Raw genomic sequence first — 24,624 nt, forward strand, 5'->3', positions numbered from 1 at the left:
AATCCGTGTTAATTTACGTGAGATTTACATTGTATATTTATGTCACAAGAGTTATATTTAAATCTACAATAAATTTTTCGAAGAAGGAATTTATAAAACGTATTGATAATTATCATCGAGATCCTTTCGGAATAACATCTTTCGCGATATCTTATCGTAAGTTGTGAAACTTTGCTCGTTATCATTCGCTACGACAGACTGTTCATAATGACGTCCCGATTCCGGCTCGCTTCTTTCGATTTGTAAGGCGTGAAGAAGGGTCAGAAACCAGTTTTCGGGTTCACCCACACCCTCGAGCGCGCCCAACGCTTCGGGTACGCGTGTATACACGCGCGAGGGAGAGTCTGTGATTTAAATTTTCGAAGGTCGAGCGTGTAGACCGCAGAGAAAGAAAAGGAAAGACACGAAGAAGATGAGGAGACCGGTAAACGGGGTACACGTGGTTTGCATCTGGCAGAGTTCCACGCACGCGCCGGCAACGAGGAGAGAAAATGAAATGAGAAGTCTTCCTTCTTATACAAAGTATTTCCTCCACAGTTTCTCGCTTTTTCTGGTCTCGTTCTTATCTCATCAATTTGAAATTACACAATGCCTTATCGGTTAATGTGCTCGTTACACTTGACGTTTTCGATATATTAATATTACGTTTTTGGTTTATTAATTGAATGCGATCAATATATTATATATGGTAGGTATATATGGTAGATATATATATATATATATATATATATAGAGTAATATAAGATATAATAATTTATAATTAAAACTATAACTCGATACATCTTGTTATCTTTGGCTGCTATTAAATCGATAACGTTGTTTTTTTTTATCACTCTCCTTAGTTAATGAGATAAGTTAATAATTGACATTTGATATATCCTTAATTACTTCTCTGAATTATTATATCTATGTTTTATATTATATTCTTGTTATTTATATTTTCCATGTAATTTTTTCAATCCAGATTATCAATGCGATAATAACATACTACAGAGAGGAATTATTCTGTTTGTTACAAGTGGTACGCTGTTCACTGAGGAAATTAAAAAGTTTCGAAAGTATCCTAATTTCTGATTTTCGAGGAAGGTTGTTCCTTATAGATTGAAGTCGTTCGCATATAGGACATCACGAACGTCGCACGACCGTACGCGGCAAACGCGAACCTGTACCGGTCCTCGCGTTTCTCTCTTTTGGCCTGAGCAATGGCCAGAGCAGCCAGCCTCTCCTCTTTGCGGTCCACGGTACGAAGGATCCGTATATGGTGCTGGCCTACTACCTCTGCTGCACGCACACTGATGCACTGATGTGTACATGCGGGTCGCTATATGGGTATAATCCCACAGTGTTACCGCGACAAGAGCTTCTCTCGGAGATGCTTGTCTCGAATCAATCGGAGGTGACGATATATGCTTGTCAAGCAGATCAAACATAGAATTATTATAGTAGAAAATATTATAGTAGATAGGTTTATCAAGAATAAAAAGAAACACTTTTAAGAATAAATATATATTAAATGTATATTAAATATTATAAAATAAAATTCGTAATTTAATATTAGAGAGTTAAGAACAATTTATATAATAGTTTACAGAGAGTCTTTTTGATATAAATTTTTTGCGCAAATGTAGAATGCGGAAGAAAAATCGCTAGCAGTTTTTGTTGTACTATAAACAAAATTTGAAAATTAAATATACAATAATGAATAATATTACAGTTAGTTACGTATAGTTTTGTACTCTTAACAAATAACAGTAAAACAAAACACAGATTTCTTCTGCACTTGGATAATGCCGTTTATTCACGCTTTTATCGTACGTGTGAAAAATGTACATTCCGCATTCGTATGCACGTATAGAAGTTGAGCCATCGTCGACTTGTAGCACAAGCGTTATTGCTCGATAAACGGTTGCCGGCAATGTCGCGTAATGGAGTTTATAGGAGAAAATCTAAGTGCGCAAGGCACGTATGTCTTCAGGTTCATCCCAGGCTCTTTGGCGTTCAGTCCATAAATTGGAGAGTTTAGATTCGCGTTCGCACGCGCTCGCTTATCCGTTGTAGCGACTTCTCCGCTTGATTCAAGGCGAAGATATATTGCTCGTTGCAGATGACATTAGACGTTTATGCACGACACAACTGCATGAAAGTCTATAGCTCGCTCGTATTACAGATTATCATATTCGCTATTGCTTTATCATTAATGTATCTGCGGGATTGTTAACAGCTAAACGCAGAGCTTTGCGTGTGAAAATCTATCGGACATCATTGATGCGCGTAATTCTAAACGCGACACTTCATTACACGCATCGTGTAATATTCTATTATTCTGTCGTTATTACAGTTGTATTGTACGTGCGAGAATTATGCGGGCAATAAATGCGGGGTTAAAGCAGAACGTTTCACATTCAGTGTCATGAAAATAAACATGCACAATTTATATCTGTACTTTACTTAGTTAAATTTAAGTCTTTATTATTTGATCTTTGGCATGCAAATGACACGTAATACGTAATCATTTTATTCTTATTTTATTCTTAGTTTATTTGTATATTTCCAGTCTACCGAACATTGTCATATAACATGTACTAGCCAAATGTGTATACCACATATTTTACATAGGAGTTAAGGCAGTTGGCCTAGTAATCGTCACGTTAAAACGCTTGATTTTGCAAATTTATATTTTTCAGATTGAAAAGTGAGTAACTGTTATTTTAGATTATTTTAAATCAATTTTTTTTTACTAATAAAAACGTCACTCTACAATTCTTATATCTACTGCCGTTGTTGAAAAAAAATTAGAAGGCACAAAATGTACGAGTTATCGCCATGCCGCCATAACGGTTTGTCCGTTAATAATCGTCGTGGGTATGTCCCACAAATCACCATATATGTTTAACTATCGGATATACAAACGATGGAATAATTCAAACACATAAATTTATATATATATACATATATTATAGTATATATATTATATTTTTTTTATGTCATATATATTATATATTTTATAAAAAATTATATATATATATTTATAATATATATATTTTTATAATTTTTTTATATATTTTTTTTCAGAACTATCATTATTACAAATTTTCAATAAATATTAATAACTGTTTCAACAGAAAAGAATTGCAAAATTAGTTTTTATTCGATATAGTGCCGATCTTTGTTCTAGATGTACCAGTTATCGATACAGAAATGATTCAGTAATCGACATTTTTTATTTGCTTGCGTATCTATTTATTAACTCGACTATGCCTATGACGATTACAGGTCCGTTGAATGTCTAGATAATAACAATTACGGATCTAATTTTTTTGAATTTTGAATACATTATTATTTGATTTATAAGAATTTTTTTCGGCCCAGTAGTCACAGTAATCGACAGATATGGCGATTATTCGAATGACTACGTGCTTAGATGAACCAATGCTTGTCATGTAAAAAAGAACTATGAAATTTGTATGAAACAATAATTTGTAATGGGGTACGTAAAATTCGATTTATAATTCGAAGCTCAATTTACTTCATGCAAATTGCCAATATTTCAAAATCACACAAGATGTCAAACAGTCTTAACCTCACAATGAAGCATTTGATCGAAATTACGCATAGGCTCGGTTGCTGCACATATTCGAGTTAATCAATAGTGAATTCATATATTTACGAGTTTCATAAGTAACACAACATTGTAAATACTTCCTTGGAATCAATAAAAATATCAGCAAGTCTCATGATCGACAGAAAGCACTAAAATACGTCTTTAATACATGAACTTGGCGATCACTGATACCTTAACGATTTCTGGGCCAATTACCTTATATCTATTGCTGAGTTTTATATTTATTTTTCACGATTTTCATAACACAACATTAAACAAATGAAAACTAAAGTAATATTTTAACATTAGAAGTTAACATCTTAATGTCCAATTTATACCTAGAATTTTAATTTTCAGCGCGAGTGTATTTTATCATATTTCACCCTGACATTCTAAAAGTTCTGTGGGAATGCCGATTAAATTTTTATTAAAAATTCTCTAACATTACTAACAAACAATTTTCTTTATCATAAGGTTAAAACGACTGACGTGCCTCAGCTGAGTCAGTGAAAGTATGTTATTTTTGAAGAACTAAATAGTAAATCAAGTGAAAAGATTTAATGGCTCCGTAATGTCTTAGAGTGAAGGGGTTAAAAGGGGCAAAGATTAAAAATACGCGGCTCGCGTATATATAGAACATGGAGCTCTCACTACATCCTTATACCGTGCGTGCACTACATGCAGTCTCGATGCATGCATACTATATGTAGTCGGGATACTTTCTCGCCTACGGCAAGGCAGCCACCTTGGCTCGCGTAGTTATGCCTATGCGAGCTCGATGCGATCTCGGTGCACTTTTCGCACTAGTCCCGGTCGCGACAAAATCTTTAGCATAATCTAACAATAATGATTCTCACAACGTCGACACCATATTGATTAATTATAATTTGCCGTTTATTTTCTAAGCGTTCACGCGAATAGCAATAGTGAAACGCAAGTCGCATTGAGAAACATCTTACAGCTTGTGTACGATACTTTTAATGCGACTATGCAAACAGAAAATATTTTTCACAAATATTCTTAGTTACCTAAGATAAAGGCATTACGATAAGGATGTTCCGATTCCGATGATAAACCATCCGCGTACTCGAATTTAACGCAATAAGTTGATTTGTCGACATTTACAGATCTTAAAACGAGCACTTAAGGCAAAAATCGTTTCTTTTTTAAAATAATCGAACGTTTATGTATTTGTCACGATAGATTCTGTCCTCGGTCTCTCAGCTCAAAGCTTGCATTACGTCACAGTTACATCGCCATGTCAATTATCCCATTAGCTCGTCGACTCGAACAGGTTCCGGCTTGATCCAGCGAATCAAGTCTCTTCTACGTTACATACGTCGACTTATCTCTGGTACGCTTTCCTGCAGTACCGCGTTACGCCTAATGTGAGCTCGCGGACAGGAAACGCAGGCGAGATCCTAATTTGTTGGTATTCGGTTTCTCTCAGCTGAGCGATCCATGTCTCGGCACTCGGGAAACAGTGGTTAGCTTATTACGCTTTACAGGAGAACGGTCGCATGAATACGCCCTTTATGCTGGTCGAACTGTTAACGTATAAACCGGCAATGAGCGTAGGAAATGGCTGTACCTTTTGCAATGTTATTTTTCCCGTGCACTAGACGAACGAAACATTTAACGCCTCTTGCCGAGACTGTGTAACAGCTTAAGCGATTAGGTAACGACTTTTGCGAAGTTATACAAGGCCAGGCGAGACATGAGAAAACAAGAAGTTTTGTTCAACTCCTAAAGAGAAAACTTTAAAATTTTGTGTACTTACAAAAATGTAATATTGTTCAATTTAATGCTGGCTAATTACTAAAAGACAGTAATTAATTATCTATTTGAAGTACTAAAAGTGTTAAACAACAGTGCTTTTAAAGTAAGTAATTAATTATTATTGTCTGTCTTTCAGTATTAAATTGGCTAATATTAGATTTCTATAAGTGTTCAACTCTTATCCAAGAGATTTATTCATTATAAACAGATGACATTATATATAAATATATATTTTCTTCTAGATAAGACATTTACGCACAAATATGAAAGTATTTATTTCTGTATATTTTTATATATATATAAAAGTAGAAAAAATTTTAATCAATAATTTTGCTTTAAATTTTATGGAGAATTTAATACTAACTTCGCATTACTTGAACAAGAACTATATTTTGAAATCGAACTTCGCATTACTTGAACAAGAACTATATTTTGAAATCGAACTACATTATCTTATAGTTAGGTAAACGATCGGCCTCGAAAAAATTCAATCTTATCGATTTGTTGCCATCGTAGAGTATCCGATAACGGACTAAAGAATTAGAGATTGCGTGGTTCATGTAACAGGTACTGATAAATTATTAGTAAGTGATAAGAAGAAGAGTATATCGCGAATTTAATAGTGACAGCATAATAGTCGTAAGCAAAAATAATTGTCTTATGTTGCATTTTATATCGTTATTTTGCTTTGCGCTGAAATTACATATTGCTGACCTCTTGTCATTAATCCATTGATCATTTTCAGCTGACTCAGCCGACGAATCGTACGACTCACGATTATTTTGCCATTTTGCAATATATCAAATATTTGCTCGCGACGAACACTGTTTTATGGAAGACTACTATTTGTTTCAATTCTTCAATATATCCAGAAACATGACATGAATAGAAGCCGTATCGATCATGTCATTGCTAGTTTGCTGCTATTGTTACATTATTAATTCGAGGTACGAAATTTCGCTATTTTATTTCGATAAACAGAAAATTTAAAAAGTATATATATTATAATATATATACATATAGATATATATATATATTTTTTTTTTAAATTTTATAGATAGAATAATATTTATTTATTCATGATAATAACTCGAAAATTACGTTTTCTTAGTTGTGTTATTTTTTAAGTCAGAGAGCGATACATATTCGAAAAGTTGGAATAGTTAAATAAAGAATATACCTATATATATTAGTTTCTTTCCTTTTTTTACTTTCTTTATTTAACTATTCCAACTTTTCAAATATGTATCGCTCTCTGACTTAAAAAATAATACAACAAAGAAAATGTAATTTTCGAATTATTATCATGAATAAGTTAAGTAAATATTACTCTATTAATCGTAAAAAATGAATCATCTTAACTTCGTAAAAAAAATCCTCAAAATCATCACAACTCAAAAAAGTTTGATTTTTAAGAATTGTGAAACAAAAATGACATTTGATCGTATCAAGAATATTTTCTTTTTGTTAATATTTGATTAATTAATAATTTTCTTTCAGGTTGAAAAATAATTTTTTCCTTATTCTGAGAAACTCAACAATTCTCCACGCCCTTTGTATCGGCTTGAAATATCATCGCGATTTACCGTAAACTTTCCCATCCGTTCACCGACGTTTTTGCACGCGAACGCGTCATTTTCCGCTCTTCGCCACGACTGCAGAGAGATGAGTACCCTCTCCGTCGTACTCTCTACCAAGTCTTACGCCACGCATTGTCGGAAGGCGCGCAATGATTCGCGCCGATCCGTGACGTACGTGCGAGACCGCGCGACGCCACTTTTGTTATCTGGATTTCGCGCTCTTCAGTCAGGTCGGCCTTGCACATGTACTGTTATACGCGCATACATACGTTCGGCCATTCGCTGCAAGCACGTACAATCTGTGTGTGCATATATCGGGAATATTTGCACGCGCACGTGATATGCTGCACACAGAGGCGTTGGATGTCCTCCACAAATTGAACCATTATAAAAATAGGTTGGATTAACGTTATCGGTATGGTTCGATTGCCACCGTGTATTTTTAAATGTTTGGAGTACCTACTGATATCGATACGTTCGCAATGTGTTCGCTATGTGCACGACAGTTGTTCGCGAAACATCTCGTTTGGACAGAGCTAGGTGAGTTATTCGAGAAATGAGATCGATATGACAGAATTAAAATATCCCAATAAATGTGCCCAGTGATTGAAAAATCAACAATGTATTTGTAATTATTGAGATATTTGTCAATAACAGCAAGAGAGAGAAAATGATGAAAAACGTTAAATGTTTTATATCAAAATAAGTAATAAAAACATATAAATTTAATTGTAAATTGTGGCGAAATAAAAATTGTTTATTTCAATTTTCGCAATTTCGTATTTTCACTCATTTTCTTATCATCTCGAGTATAGTGTGTACATTTTCAAACTTTTTAAAATATTATCATATTTATCTGTAGTGTATCTTTTATGATTGTCAAAAATTAAAAATTAAATTCAAATATTAGTTTTATTAGAAATTTGCAGTTACGAGTTTAGTTGATATGGTATATCAGTATAAAATTTTACTTATAAGTTTTTTTTTAGATTTATATGTTAGCATTTTTCAGTCATTGACAGAACAGAAAAGTTTTTATTTGGATCTTAATTTTTTTCGCAATGCTACTAATTAATAATCAATAGTAATATAGAACTTGTCCCAAATAGAACAACAAGTCATTATAATATCAAAATGACTTCAAAATGATCATTAAAAGTCAAAGTTTTTCAATCATTTCCGATTCATTTTAATGTCATTTTGATATTATCGTGACTTGTTATTCTGCTTGGGATCATATATATTCTTATTATAGTTCATATACATTTCTATAAGGCTGCACCAATGTCACTTTGATTTTAAGCGAGACTTAAAACTCTATCTGTCTCGTTTTAAAGCAAAAAGAGACAGAGATAGAAAGAAGAATTTTAAGCTTCATTTAAAATCAAAGTAACGTTGATGCAATCAGACCTAAGTCGTATATATTTTCTTATTACAGTCATTGGGATGTTTATCTATATTTAATTTTTCTTAGTTTTATTCATTTCGATTAATGTGTTGGTGACATTTATTATTTCATAAAGATGACTTCTATCTAAACTGTTTGACATTCTCTGTCAAAATATTCATTGGTTGTTACTTCTATTTTTGGCGCTCTCTCAGGAATTCGTGTGTTGCGTTTAAATTTATCAATCCTCGCGAAGTACTTTCGTGACTTTTCAACGCTACGAAATCCTATACACGTCACAGTGCTCGCGTAAAGCTGTTAAGTGCTCGTTTTGTGTGTATCGTAAAACAATCTGTATGCACTCTGTATAATAAACGATGGTAAAATAAGCCGTGTTTGGACGCATATCCGGTGTTTTGATAATCCACCTCCACTTCAAACAAGCATACCATTACGCGTTCAGCGTTAATTGATTGCACGTTACGTATTCGATCATTATTTCACAGAATAGAACTTGATCCGTAAACATGGGGAAAGTCCGGTAATATAATAATCTAAAGAGTTTTATCATTATCATTATTCCCCTTTATACATTATATACTCCGTTATGACTTATAGTTTGAAATGATATTTTATAGTTAATTAATAGGCTGATCTACTTTAACTCATTCGCGATGGTTTGATAGAAACAAAAAGAAATAAATATTAGAGAAAATATGAGAAAAGAAGTTTAATATAATTTCGCGATGTTCCGGCAAGTAACTCGGCGAGCTGTTTTTTTGCTGAGGCTACACACGAGCAGGTCGAGTTTCATCCGCAGTGATAACAGGCCATGGAAAACATACGAGAAGGAAGCCATGCACACGCACAATCTCGCGAACGCACGATGTTATTAATTAGCGCAAACAATCTCGACCATATGTCGGGTGTACACGGCGTTAACTGAGAGACTGTAATTTATTTACAGCGATATAATGGCGGCAGGCGTATACCACTCGTCTATGATTCTTCTTCGATATACGATTGCTCGCACGCGAGTGAATCACTCGCGTCTAGCTGGCCAAGAAGACCACAGTAAATTGAACAGTCGAGAGAAAGAGAATTGGAAGGAGGATTCGCGAGGGAGAATCGGAATTTACAAAAGGGGAGATAACGAATACTTTTCTAGTCCAATGCAAATGATTTAGTTGTTCAGGAATGCTAAACAACATGACATACATTTACTATGCAATAGAATCTTCATAGAATCTTGTTGAAAGAAGATGAAAAACTATTTTACGGTAGTTTTTATTTCTACGACTGTTTACTTTCAACGTTAAAAATATTTTTAAAAAAACTCTTCCTGTGATTACTCTTCCCCTGATTAAGTTTTTGTAAAAATCATTTATTTAAACTGAGTACCTCATGATTTTATTTATTTGTCGCCTAATATAGTTTACGTAAAGTTTTTATTTTCTAGTTAGTGTTCAAAGTTCATTTTAATCGATATACATCGCAATTTAACCACCGCTTCTGTAAGCAAAAGGACCGCATTTTCTCCTGAAGTCCGTTTCTCGGTTCGTTTCATTCGCATGTATAACACTTGTGTGCTCATTACCACGGTTGCCACTGAGATCGCCCGAGTCGAGAATTTAGAGATAGGATCCAAACAGATGTCCGCCTCACCCGTGACTCGTGCATTCGAGTTATTACCGCTATAAATCAGGAGTCGCTTTTTTTACACTGGCTGCGCTCTTGTAGACGAGTCCGCTCGCTGTCGCTCGATATCGGCGGGACGTTTACACGAGAAGAGGTAATCATATCAGATCGAATATGCGGTGGTCGGCGAAATCCAGCGTGGGCGAAACGCGTGTTGAATTAGCACGATGTGCGACAAAGGTCTAAATGATTATCCCTTTTTTACGAGTCAAAGATTGGCGAAACTGATACCACTAAGTACAACTCATTTGAACTCGTTTTAATTTCGATATACATCTTAGAATGAAGAATATATTATTGGGTACTTATTACTTGCAGGAATCACATTGCGTTTTATTAGGGTCGTAAGATCAGTATCGTGCGAGCAAAGCTTTAAATTTTGTAATTTTAACTATTTATAGCTTTTTAAAACATTTCTTAGCATCAATATCATTAAGTTGCTTGTCAATTTAATTTATGATATTATTGTCCTGTTTCAGTTTAAGATTGCGTTTCAAGACTGAAAATTATTTCAGCGTGCAGTTTACGGAATTGGATATATATAAATTTGCACTGAAATAATATTTAAGCACTAAAATCCAATTTAGAGAAGCCTTTTTGTTTATATACGATGTTTCTAAAAATTTTTATATTATGATATAAAAACTTGTTCTTTTAATTTTCGTGCGGAGGAACTTTTTTGCCGCAATGTAACCACGCTTTACAAGTTCGTGTAAACATTTTAAATTTTCATAACGTCAATCAGAATATAGCATCACTAAATCGCAACACGACGACGACGTAATAACTTACTGCGATCATAAATTGCAGAAAGTACACTTCTATATTTCATAATGTATAACTCGGAAGAAACTTCTTGAAGTCGTATACATATAATAGGTATACATATCAAACTTTCATATGTGCACTTATGTATATCGATCTATGTGATATCCGATGTAGCATAAGTTAACTCACTGGGTTGCATGAGAAATCGCGCCACTTCCCGTAACCACAAGTCATCTCTAGTTCGTCTCCTTCCATGGAACATCGATATTATCGTATACCAAAGTTCCAAGTACACGCAAAAGTTGTATCTTACTATCCTCTGGCCGTTGATCTTCCTCATTAGTGATTCGTGTGTATTTTATTCGAGATCAAAAGTTCGACCTCGCGAGCAATGTTGCAATCGTCGCCGCGAGATTCCCGAGGCGGAGGTCAAGTCAAGTGATAGCCCTGTTATCACGGAAGCAAGGAAGGGGAGAACAAACGAGCGATCCGCCAACCACCTGTTTTTCCCATCCGTCGAACATTCCGACGTTTTTATTGCATTCCGACGCGAAACTTCGGCCAGACCCGCGAATACATCGCGCATCTTTTAACGGCCGGCGGTCTCGACTCTCGACGATGATTTCTCATGCAAAACCACTGACGGAGTTATTTTAATATCCACGATGTTTGTGGCCTGCGGTAGTAAATTGCGCACCATCGTTGGCCATCCGTGATTACACGCGCTTTACTCCTAAGCCGCACGCAAATTAATAACAGTAATTATGAACGCGAAACGCGTGGCACGAAGGCGCGAAACCGATTAGAAGAAGGTGAGCCTCGCTGTATTTTTTTATCCTCCTGATCCGTTTTCATCGACGAGTATTTCTTATTCCGTTTCTCCTTTAACGCGCTTTCCCCTCTCGGAAACTATAATTCTCATCTCTTTCTGCAAAGCGTCTATAAATTACTATTTAACATCGATGGTTTACTAATTTTGTCATTTTCCCGTGGTGTTTTTCCGCAAAGAAAATTTTTCTTGCCATATTTTTTCTCAAAGAAAATTTTTCTACGCTAATGCTAAAAACTGAAACTCGAGACAAGTTTTTCTTCCCACTTGTTTACTCGGGACAAATTACGAACGTTAGCTACATACCACAAAGGCTTCCGGATCTTTCGAAACTTTTCTGGCATGCCTAATCTTCTTGAAAAACTCGAACATCGTTATCTAACTTTAACATCATTCGAGCATCTAAAGAACTTATCGTATCAAACTTGCAGTTATTGACGCAGATACGTAATAATATCAAATCTGTCTTAACCCTTCATCTGTAATAATATTTTTTTCTTTTTTTGTTTACACTATTTTAGGCTTTCAAAAAAATTTCAGAATTATTTTTTAACATGTTTATTACATTAATTTTTTAAATTCAAACGTGTTAAAACATTTATTTAACTAAAAATAAAATTTGAGCAAAAATGATATTGAAAGAGAATGAAAACATTCCTCCTAATTATATGGAAAATTGAGTTCCGGTGAAATGAGTTCATTTTCACATATATTGTAACTTATAATGGTAAACAAAAGATACAACAAAAGACTCAATATTGGATAGTTTTTTTTTCATGTTATGGTGAATGAAAGGTACTCTGTGAGCACAAGTTTTACACAAACATTACTATAGCTAAAAAACTATTAATTTTTTATACTCTTGTGTCTATTATATCTTTTTTTTTATCACATTGTAAGCTAAAAGACTATAATACACATGCAAACAAGCTCATTTCACCGGGATCCAATTTTCTATGTAATTAGTGCGAAGTCTTTTCGCTTGTATATAAAAAATGACTCAGATTACAGACGGAGGATGTACTCTGTGAATTATTTATCAATTTACCGTATGCTTAAATTAATGCATACGATTAATTATTATTTTAATGAAATCATTTTAACGAATTCGAGTTGTCAAGGCAAAGGGATTGAGAATTCATACCGGTGACTGTACTACCATTTAATAGGATGTGTTTTAACAACCACGGAAGCTTGGTCGATGTCGTCTCCTGGTCCCCTGGTCGTATAGATACGTGTTTCTCTCAAGAACGAGCCAAAGGGAGACTCTGCTTCTGCGAGAGGTGAGTCGCGGGCATGTTACCATGTTTGGCGACTCGCTCCCATAAAACTTCCCCGCACACGCTCCAGCGCGTGCACGTGTACGCCGATCACGGCGCACGCAGCCACGCACACCGTACAACGTGGCTCTCTCGCCGTATTTCCAGCCTACTCGCCGTGGGTAAGATAAATCGCGTCGAAGTTAACGCAAACGAAGCGTTCGCCGAGCTGGGCGCAATCGCGACTGCCACACCCCGCGAGGAGAGCACTAGAAGAGAGACGAAGAAATCTATTTATTAAAATGTACTAGCGGAGCTTGATAAACAAGTTGAATGTCATATTTAAAATATGTATTTTTCCTGTCGCTATTTTTGCCAAAGAACAATTGATTGGAAATTAGCCAACTTGACTAGTAAATGGCCACTCTAATTATACGACATTTATGTAATTGGATAGAAAAAAATTTGATTTATTTAATCCTTAAACATCATACTATGGGAACACATTAAAGTATATGGCATACTTTTGATTGTTTAGAATTTTTATAAAATCGAATATATTGTGAAGAACATTTTTTTTTAATCGAAACGCTAGACGTTAAAGCCTTAAACATAATGATAAGCACAGGCAATAAGAGGGAGGGAGCGAGAGAGAGAGAGAGAGAGAGAACAGAGAATAAGAGATTTTAACCTATCAGAAATCGTGTAGATCTAGAATGTACGGTTTTTAATAGATTGAAATTTGTTATTCTCTGTTCCTATTGTCTATGCTTTTCGTTATGTTTAAGGCTTAAGGAACATAGAAAATATATATATTATATTTTTAATAAAAAAAGTTACAGACAATAAAAAAGAACATTAGAAAAGCGTTAGAAAAAAAATGATATGTATAGTAGGGCAAAAGGTATTTAAGGATTACAAAGAAAATAAATTGCATGATTATTCATTTCTTCTTATATACTAATTATATTATTATAATTTGATAAAATGACTACATTATGATTATGTTAATTTTAATAACGCTTCAGACATATATATATATATATATAAAATACAGACTTTAATTCAAGATCAATTGTAAAATATCGGCTTAAATATATGTTATGATGTTGTGTAACACATGTTACAATCGATTGTAACAGGCAGCACAAATCATAATCGAAAAAAGATGGCCACGGCAAGACAAACAGGTTCTTAATAGCGATTCGCGAATTATCTGAAGTTCATCAGACATCGTTCTTTCAGGAGTATGCGAGATTGGTTCGTATACCTCCTCTATAACTAACGTCACGGCTAATATTGTGCAGTCGCGATCGTGAATCAATTACATGCCGTCGTCAAGCGTGTTCAATATAACACGCGGTATAAGTTTCCAGCGAAGTTTAATCAGCTGCGCGGCAGCAAGGATTGATTATCTGTCGGCTTATCCGCGGGTGGAACCGGCCGACGAGGTACCGAGGGACTTACGCGGGAGATTTAAGGGTGGACATACCTCTCGACGGAGGTAACTTAAATATAAAGAACGGCTGGACACAATCGTAGAGATTTATGACGCTACAACGCATTCTACGCGTGACGCGTATACTATATCTAGTTACTGGTTTCATTCCAGCGAGCTGTAACCGCGAGAGCGTTCGAAGATCGCGATGACTCTATGTCGAAGACGGGAGAGAAGTAAGTCGAGCTAGTCTACTGGGACAACTGAATGGATAAATTTATTCGCCATTGCGTCCGCATCGTTCGATGCCGATCTATCCGCGTGAATTGAATGCGACCGAAGGTATAGATACCGAAAAATGAACGCCAAAGGAAACAGACGATAAAGCGCTATACAGCGGTGTATCGTCGAAGATGCGGAAATCATAAATTGTAGCTCTAGCTCTACTCTCAAAGAGAACGTTGTGATGCACGGATTTTTATTACGGTTTCCCACAGGAACGACTGATTCGTACAGCATTTGGATTTAGCCAATCAACACGGAGAAAAAATTTGTTTGAATTAAACTTGAATTCTGATGGAAAATGAACGATCTAGAATTCTGATGAAATTAAATCTGCTAGAATTCTAGTAGATTTAATTAGAACTCGGGATCATTTATTTTCCACCAAAATTCTAATTAATTCAATCAAATATTTTTCTTCGTGTACAAACTAGAGATCAACATATTACGAGCCATATGTACACTTCTCTGTGACTGATAATGTAATAAACATAAGAAAAGTTGAAGCAATATGTAATGTAATTTAACAATGAAAAAAATAATAAATTTAATAATGAAAAAAATAAAATCAAAATTGATATAAATGGAGTAGGATAATTAAGCAGGATAATTTGGAGTTTTTTATTCATATTCTTTAATTTAAACATAAATTATTATATATCTTTTTGATGGTGACACGGATAAAGCCAACAAATTTTATCTTGGAAAGCTTTCAAAAATATTGGGACACTTTGATGATATCGGATAGGTTGATATTTATATCTTCTCACATCCAGACAATACAAAGACTAAAATTGGAAAAAGATGTCTTGAAGACATTTTTGTGAGAACTGTCTAAAAGATGTCTTAGAGACGCCATATTTTAGATTACTTTGTATTGTCTGGATATCTTCTTATCTTCGATATCTCCGATATCTTCCATCTTATTTCTAAGTATCTTTTAGCCAAATGTGACAAGTAATATGTCCAGACGCGACCATTTTATTTAAAAGAAAGGATTTTATATTGCGGAGAATCTTTTCTAGTTGGATGTTGAAAAATCGAAACTCGAAAAAATTCGATATCGCAACATCTTGTCACGTCGCTCTCGTAGAGTTGAAAAATAAATACGTTTTCAGGATACCTGGAATGAGGGTTCGCACTAGAAGATGCAAGCAAAAAGGTAATTTCAGGGATATGCCAACGACGTCGTCCCTTCTCCTGATATTTATAGATACTTTTGTGCGGTATACTAAGAATAAATTCTGCCCTCCGCGAATGTGGCGATGAGCGCCGACGCGTGAACTCCTTCAGAGTATAAATCCCTCCTGGGCATCACAATTTATATCTTTAGAATACCGATCGACATAACATTCGTCTTTAATTTTCAAATTTATATCTTCTCCTTATCTAGAGTTAAATTGCCGATATGAGATACGTTTAATCATACAACCGAAAATAGAAAAAAAAACATTTCTTTCTTTCTATTCTTTTTTTTTCATACCTGACAATTTTCTATATCTGTAGCGTAATATTTCAATATTTCTGACTTTATGTTGCATGCTAAAAAATTATATAGTCGAAAAATGAAAATTTTTATTTATGGAGGAGAAATTATTTTGATAGGTTGAAGTATTATAATTTGAAATACATTGTACGCTTTTTTTTTAGAGAGTTTATTAATCTTCTAAAGAATCTTATTTACTCAATCGTCCGTAGTGGTCACGTTATGCATACACTTGGCGCACGTACGCGCAAATTCGCGCGGTTCCATCGTCCCTCGCGTCGACGCTGAAATTAATCGAGCGCGTGATTACAGCCTGACACAATCTTACACGCCTACGGGGCCCAGTCAAAATATTATGCCCACGGGGTGTAAGGTTAACAATTCGGCCCGCGAATAAAACGGCGAGAAATCGCTCGAACGGGTGAAATGTTCGCGCGCGATCAAGGTCGGTTGCCCTCCTTGGCCTTGTTGCCAATTATCGGTTTACCTAATTATGTGTGTGTATGCACATCGTGCTGCATGCGTATAGATCGAAGCTGACGATACAGAGAACGCGATTAATCATGAGCTTGCCGCGACCTACGAGCGTATCATTATATCTACGCGTTTTCGAAAGTTGTGATGAGAAAACGTCGTCTTGCTTTCGTACCAGCTTGTCATCTAGCTACTGATTAATGACAAATTACTTAGTGAATTGACGGCATGCCATTCCTATTTATCATCCGACAACTTTGAGAAGTTGACGATAGAATTTTATAATCAGACCCATTTTAACGTTATCTTCCAATCGATATATTGGACAGACGTATACTAGATGTGAGAAGAACATAATCAGATACGCTAATATAACCCCATTTTGTTATACGAATTATTGCTATTACTTTAAAAACATTTATTATTGTTTAATTCTATACTATTTGTTTTTAACGTAATTACTTGTTTGTATATTGGGATATTTCTGACATCCAAATATTATATCTCAGTTTTTATTGTCCTCTTTGATTTACAAATATAATAAATAAAGACCAATAATATTATATATCCTTTGTGTATAATATAAAGAATTAAAGGTAAATGTAAAAAATTTTTTAATTATGAAACAATTTGCGTTAAATATAGTAATGTACACATTTATTCAGTATTTATACAATTAGCAAGAGATTCTGAAACAATGAAGAGTTAATTAAAAACATAACTTTTGTGTATCTTCTTTTTATTTGAGATGCTTTCTTTTAATGAATATTAAAATGAAAATTAAAAAAAAGTAAGAGAAAGAAAAACAAAAGCTTTCCATGCGGGGCGAATTGACCCATTTCATTAATCTAAAGTTATCCTTTTCGCTCGTCTTTTGCCATAACGGCGCGTGAACTTTCATTCTTCTTCTTTTTGTCCGTATGTTATTTCAGACGGTCGCGAATTTGGCGCGTTCTGCTTGGCAAGGCCTGGTTTATAACCGTGCCTGGTTTATAGTCGGCCCTTTGTTCGACGGTTAACGCGCTGGCTGGTGGTCGTAATATGCAATGTATATACCAACTCGTCCAGCGACTCATTTTGCTTAACCTTTTTGCGCCTTTGGTGTATGGAGCTTTTACTGTAATTAATCTCCCGTTTACTTCAGATGATACTCACGGATTTTATTTTGACCGTAATGAAATGATTCAGTAATGAACCTTCTGTAATTACTTTCGATAAGAACAGGATGAATGCAGCGTATCATCGAATTATACGAGATTATACTTGTATTTCTATGGTAATTTTCAGATTATTTATGATAATGTTGTATACTTGGTTTCTGTCCAATTACTTTTATCGTAGAATAGAAATCCACTGTCACGTATAGATATATGAAAAATAATTCCGATAAGCCAACGGCGTCCACGAGTCTCGGGTTTCTCTCACCACTTGTACGTGCATGTGATTCAAGAAAAGACGGTGGATAATTTTCATCCTTATCTCTCGTTCATTCAATTACATAATAAGCATAGCGCACAGGGCCCTTTTAATTCCGTACGAACTGTTGTTGTCTTGTTTCCATCCTCTCTAAGCTCTATAAGCTTTAAGCCCGATCGTGCCCAAGTAACAGTCACGGTAGATCGCTTACGCTTGACTTCGTGTTCACGCGTAACTATGAAACTGCTTGTATTTCCTCTTAACAACCAGTTTCCTTGAGATATTAAACATGACGACTCTTGTGCGACCGTCACACACATATACATACAGTGTAACTCAATTAATTTTCAATATTGTTGAGAAATCATTTCTTATACATTTATTTAACCCTGATTATGTTCAATAAAAACTATTTTCTTTTTAGAAATATTTAGCTTAAAAGAAAATATTAGAAATTCGATTGATAAAGAATCAATTTGTAATTTTGTTAATTTTAATCTGAAATATTCGATTTAAAAAAAATACGTTTAATCACATAGTATCGACTGGACCTCATCTTGTCTCTTACAGAATTCTTTCTAGTCACGTGTGATGAGATGTTCTCTGTCCGTCGCATCCCTGTAATAATTTCCGGTTGGCACAAGGAACTTCTATCGATTCATATTAATTTTCCTTCATTCATTGTTCTTTCCGCCACTTGCAAGTCTTCTTTCTTCGTATTGTAACGAACTCCAAACATTTCCTTGACACGAACGGATTTGTTGAAGTATCTCTAAAAATTTAATTAGATACAGATTTGAAAATAATTTTGTTGGACTATCAAAATAATTATGTAGGACGCTCAAACTAATTTCTAAAATGTTATAACTTTTTGCAACATTGCACAAGATTTTTAAATAGCTCTGTATTTAATTAATTTTTAGATAGATTAGATGGATTAGCAAAATTATTCTTTCCATGCACGATTTAAAATAACCATCTGAAAATTCTCTGTTTTTGCCAACAATTTATTATATCATGGGAAATATCGATGATTTATTCCCTTCTCAGTAATTTGCTCGTTGATATGAATACTCGGATCGGTAACGCGTAACACGTTGAGTAAAATCGTACCGTCGCACGATGAATTCCGATGCGGTTTTGACATTAATGTGCGTTCGCATTTTGACAGATTGATTTCGCAGCGAGTGAAAGCGGTCGGTACTGCGAACGGATTTATCCTTTTAAACCATGTATCGTAAAATCGCTACATTCATTTAGAAATCTTAATTCGTTACGGCGATTTTTGCTTAGTTTTATGAATCATTTCCTGTCACGTAAAATACACGCAGAATTATTTCTCTAAGTGAAAAGCTACTATCGCGAGATCCCCGCGAGATCTTTTCCCTTTCTTTCCGCTGCAATCTCGGTGTGATTTGCGTGAACTATTGGCACGGTATTACATCTATCCCTTCGTAATTCGCAGACACGCGTGGGCGAACATTCGCGTGTGTCTCGCGTGTAAACTTGCCCTACCACCGCACATCCTTTCTTGGAACATGTATACCTCTTTCCCACTCCTTTATCTGTTTCTGTATTCTCTTCTTATACATGCCAGTATTTTTCGCCGATGAGAACCCACTTCTGTAAAACAATGATCTTAAAGAGGCCCACATCTTCCGTAACAATAATCATAAGACGTATCGTAAGAATTAGCCAAAGTTGAAAATTTTTGACAATTCTTAACTGTCATTGGTTAACTCTTGTGGTACATGTTACGGTTACTGTTACAGAAAGTATGGCAGTTCTAAGCCCATATATATTATTGGCATATTTCATGATTATTAGCATATTTTTCTTCAATAAAATGAACTTACATTTTGTTAAATAAATTTTATCTTATTTGAAATTAATTTTATTTATATTCATTAAAAATTGTAGATTTTCCTCTCTCTTTTTAATACAATTTTTGTTTTTTCAATAAATGAACATTTACATTAGAAAATAATAGCTCATTAGTTTCGACATTTATTCGTAGAACATCCTGTACAAAAATATAATTTACATATAAAAAATAAGATTTGCAATAAGTAAATTGGCCAATCACAATAGAGAAAGATTATTGGCTTACATTTTCTATGATTGACCAATTCGCTTACAGCTTACTGCATTTTTCTGTGTTTCTGGCTTCATTCGCTGAAGACGCATCCGTACCACACGTGCAATTTTTTGCGCGGGAGTTCTTTCGTCATTGCGAAAACCGACTCGTTTCGCAATGTCGTGGACAGTGCCACCCACCGCCTTGAGAGCTCGTCGCTTTATTCTTCTCCGTCGTTCATCACTCATTGCGAAAGCACCTCTCGAGTATATTACGATAAAGCGTTTCGTACTGATGTGATGTGCCCACACCGCGAGTGGAGTCGCGCGACACCAGACACCCACATAATCGCGGCATCGACCGCTACTCACTTACTGCATCTTATATTACGGCGGACGTTAACTGAAGGGACGTAACCTTCGTGAAACCCTATAATTTCTCGAATCGATCAAGATTCGTTAATATTTTAATTAAAGGAGAATTTCTGAATTGAGAACTTTTTCATTAAAATTAAGATTAAAGCATCCGGAACGTCGCGTACCAATCCACCATCGTGGCTGTCTGCAAATTAATGCAGGTGGCGGAAGTTCGTAACTCCCGTCGCGATCGAACGAGTACGCGTGATGGTATTGGTAGCGTTAATATATCCCGACCGCCAAATTGTTCTGTCACGGGAGCGAGAATTACGAGCGTTTCTAACGACGGATCCTCTCGAGGTTGAGCGGTGTAATTATTATGTCGCGGCTGTCACGCAGAGAAGAATTCGTTCGGGAGAACCGAGCTCTCTCTCTCTCTCTCTCTCTCTCTCTCTCTCTCTCTCTCCTTCTTTCTTGAGAAAGAGCAAACCGGCCATCGATTTGCTGCTCACTCGGGAAACCGGCGGTGCAAACGCAGCGAAAAAAAAAAGAAAAGAAAAAACGTGTCCGTTAACGTGTGCGAACGTCATTAATGCAATCGCACTTAACACTCGCACCGCGAGATCGACTGTCCCTCATGAACGATTGCGAGCTTTCGTCTCTGTCGACACTCAGCTCTCGATGGTCCATGTCTCCATTTAATGCGTTTCACATTGCGCGGTACGGTATACAGCTGCAATTGCGATTTTTTTTTCTCTCTCTCTCTCTCTTTTTCTAACGTCGGCGCTTATAATTAGCGCGAGGTTGAATTTTATCGCGTAAATTTTCCGCTTCGCCAATTAATCTGATTGTCGGATCGATTGCCTTCCGTTGGCTATAATTGGTACGCTGTATAATTGTGATTTCTCCGTCAATGACAGACGTCGCTCATACAAACTGTCGAAGCAAATTAGAGATAAATGATAAAGCTGCTTATGTTAACCTCAGGGATTTAACGGGTAGCTTATTTATACACGATGTAACCGTTGCATTTTTTATCGAAGCTAGTTCCTGTGGCTGGATCATGAGATTTCTTATTTTTTTAATATCCGTCTTTGAAAACTTGTATGCTAATTTATCCTCTTGGATTTATCTTGTCGCTGAAGATGTGCAAACATATATACATACACAAACATGCGCAGAAATTGATATTACAATTTGTATACCTACTTTTGGTGGATGTTATACAAGGTGTCCCGAAATTCGAGGGCAATATCATTACTTCGTGAAACTTCGTGAAAAATTAAGTAATGAAAGTGCATCCATTTTTTTCCGCAAAGTAGTTTTTTAAGTATAAATGTTTAGTTTGGCTAATCCTAAACGTTGGTTAAAAAGTCATTCGTCTGTGTGCATGTATACAATGGTATTAGATGTCGAACACTTCGAACACTGTCCGAACATTTTGGACGAATGACTTTTTAACCAATTTAGGATTGGCCAAACTTTAAACATTTATACTTAAAAAACTACTTTGCTGAAAAAAATGGAATGCACTTTACTTAATTTTTCAAGAAATTTCACGCTGTAATAATATTGTCCTCGAATTTCAGGACGCCCTGTATATTATTTTATGTTATTAGAAATCGTCCGCGCAAATCTTGAAGTATCAAACATGAAGTATTTTTGATCGAAAGAAACAGTAACAGATCTTCGCGAAGAAACGGCATTACTATCTGGAGGCTCTTGACGACGGCGCTCTTCATTTTTTGGGTCAACAGATGTGTTATGAAACACTTGAGTTATTGATACCTCAGTACTCAAATTGAAAGATATCTTTTGGATTGAACGTTAGATCGGGCAAAGCTACGATCAACTGTGATAAATATAGACTAGATTTGGCCACATCTTATAAAACAGAACATCTCGAATAATCATAAAGAAATTTATTTTAAATATCTGTTTTATATATATATATATATATATATTTATTTATTTTAAATATCTGTTATATATATATATATATATATATAACAAATATTTAATTAAAATAAGGTGATCGTAGCTTCGCCCGATCTAACGTTCAATCCAGAAGATATCTTTCATATCTGAGTATTGAGGTATCAATATATGTTTTAACAAAGTAGACGAAAAATATTAAAATTTTTATCCGCAAAAATTCTCCTGCTTCACAATTTTTTTTGCACTACAATATTTTCATTACAATTTCATTGAAGCGTATTCCCACAAAACGCGATAGACGAAACAAATCATGCGCAATGCAATGTGTTCACTGAGAAATAAACTTTTAATCAAGAGCTCTTCACACAGATGCCTTCAATAAGAGTAGATACGAAAAAGTACACAAGATATTAATATTTGAAAGGGCGGCCATGCGTCCCTTTAAATATTTTGAGACCACTGTAGCGCTCGTATATTATTGCACGAGCCTTTTAAAATGTTCACCCTACGAGGACCACCGCGATGTCGTCCGGAATATCTTACGTAGGAAGGAAGGACGTGTAAGAAAAACACGCGGAATTCCGTCAGCTCCCTTCGTCTTACTTACAAAAAAGCGATTCTCTTCTCTCATTTTGTCAGACATCCAAGACATTTTATTTACCTTTTATTCATATTATATTTGAAGATCACAAAGATATCTTAAATTACATTTATATCTTTTAACTTATTTTAATTTGCGTGATTTAAATTTATTTTACAATTAATTTTACAGTAGACACTTAATTACAACTTTCTAAAAAATTTGTATGTATTATTTAAATAATACTAAATATTTTGAAGAGGTAGATATTTCTTTTTAAACGATTTCTTACGTATAAAAATTTTATTTACATTAATTACAATTTTAATTAATTTAATTTAACGAGAAGTAACATATTATATAAATTGAGTATTGAGTTACATCTTTAATTTCCGCACGTTTCCCAAAGTAATGAATTGGCTATGCGTTTATTATCATTATAAATATTTTATTCATCTCACACAAGAAATGCTTAACGAATTATCGGATTATCGATTTGGGTTCATTGATACATACATGTAAATATAAATGTAAAAGGTATTGAAAAGTCTCCTCCCTCACGCGTTGCACTCGGAATAGGTAGATACACACGTGTATAAAGTCGCTTTAACCACGTGGGTTCGCTTGTTCTCTCTTGTCTCATGTCCTCTTTTATGCCGCTATCTATTCATAGACGAGAAAGCAAGCTGTCATGATGACGGACGGCGAAAGACAAAAGAAATGCAGAGAAGGAAAGAGAGGAACGCTAACATATCGTGTAGTTGCATTTTTGATGATTATGCCGTTCCATTTGTTACACAGTGTATCCTGGAGCTATCGATCGAGAAAACTTATGGGATCAGATTCTCTCGCAGAAATTAATTTTTACGAAAATTCCGTCACAATTTTTTAAATTCAAACAAGTTAATGAAAATTAACGTATGAATAATTTTTTCGAATTCGTTAACGATTTTAATTTGCAACTTTTTTTACATCGAATTCGAATGAATGTATATCCCGGGTTCACAAATCGATTTGATGAAATCGATTGATTTTTAGGACCGTTTGATTTGATACCTACTAGATGTTCTATTGATCTTCGATAGAAAATCGACATTTTATCAATGCAGCGTTGATAAAACGTCGATCTTCTTCGAAGATCAATTGAAAATGTACTCGATATCAAATCAAACGATCCAAAAAATCAATCGATTTTCAAGTTAATTTCATTAACTTGATTTGGACTCATGAATCAGGATAATATTGTTCAATAATCACAAGGTAGCGTTATCAATATTGAAACAACGTTATCGATGCAGTGGTCAATTCTACATTAGACGTATCTATTGTTAGTTAAACTTTACTTTTTCCGCATTCGAGTACATGCATTCTTATCATGGCGCCAGGCACAGTGCATGTTGTGAAGGGAAAGCGGATAGAATAAATCGATCATTCGCGACATTATCGCGATCGTATTTGCAACGTCACAGTTGGTCACAGTCCCGGAGTCTCGATCTTAGCGTAAAGGAGCAGCTGCTGGTACTACCAAGTCGTAGGCGAGGTCGACGACCTTGCCAGTCTCTACCGTTCGTCTGGTGCCGTCTGTCTCGTGTAGTCCAAGTCTTGTACAGGACGTAAGCAGCCTGTGTCCACGTCTACCGCATTCACACACCTGGATCATCGTGCACAGTCCATGA

At 35.1% G+C, this 24,624-nt stretch overlaps 1 protein-coding gene across 2 annotated transcripts in view; it reads left to right on the forward strand.

Moving 5' to 3' along the window:
• The window catches only part of Sema5c (Semaphorin 5c), a 110,204-nt gene that overhangs the window by 9,580 nt on the left and 76,000 nt on the right, over positions 1 to 24,624 (forward strand). Inside the window, exon 1 of one of the 2 annotated variants that reach the window (XM_087414079.1) lies at positions 6,916 to 7,500. The exons of the other annotated variant lie outside the window; for it this stretch is intronic. The gene's annotated coding sequence lies outside the window, so the exon portion shown is untranslated. Of the gene's footprint in view, positions 1 to 6,915; positions 7,501 to 24,624 lie in introns of those variants that run through there. 2 annotated transcript variants of the gene reach the window in all.

The sequence above is a fragment of the Acromyrmex echinatior genome, chromosome 1, assembly GCF_024713525.1.
Source record: "Acromyrmex echinatior isolate Ae372 chromosome 1, ASM2471352v2, whole genome shotgun sequence".
In the NCBI taxonomy this organism is placed as follows: Eukaryota; Metazoa; Arthropoda; class Insecta; order Hymenoptera; family Formicidae; genus Acromyrmex; species Acromyrmex echinatior.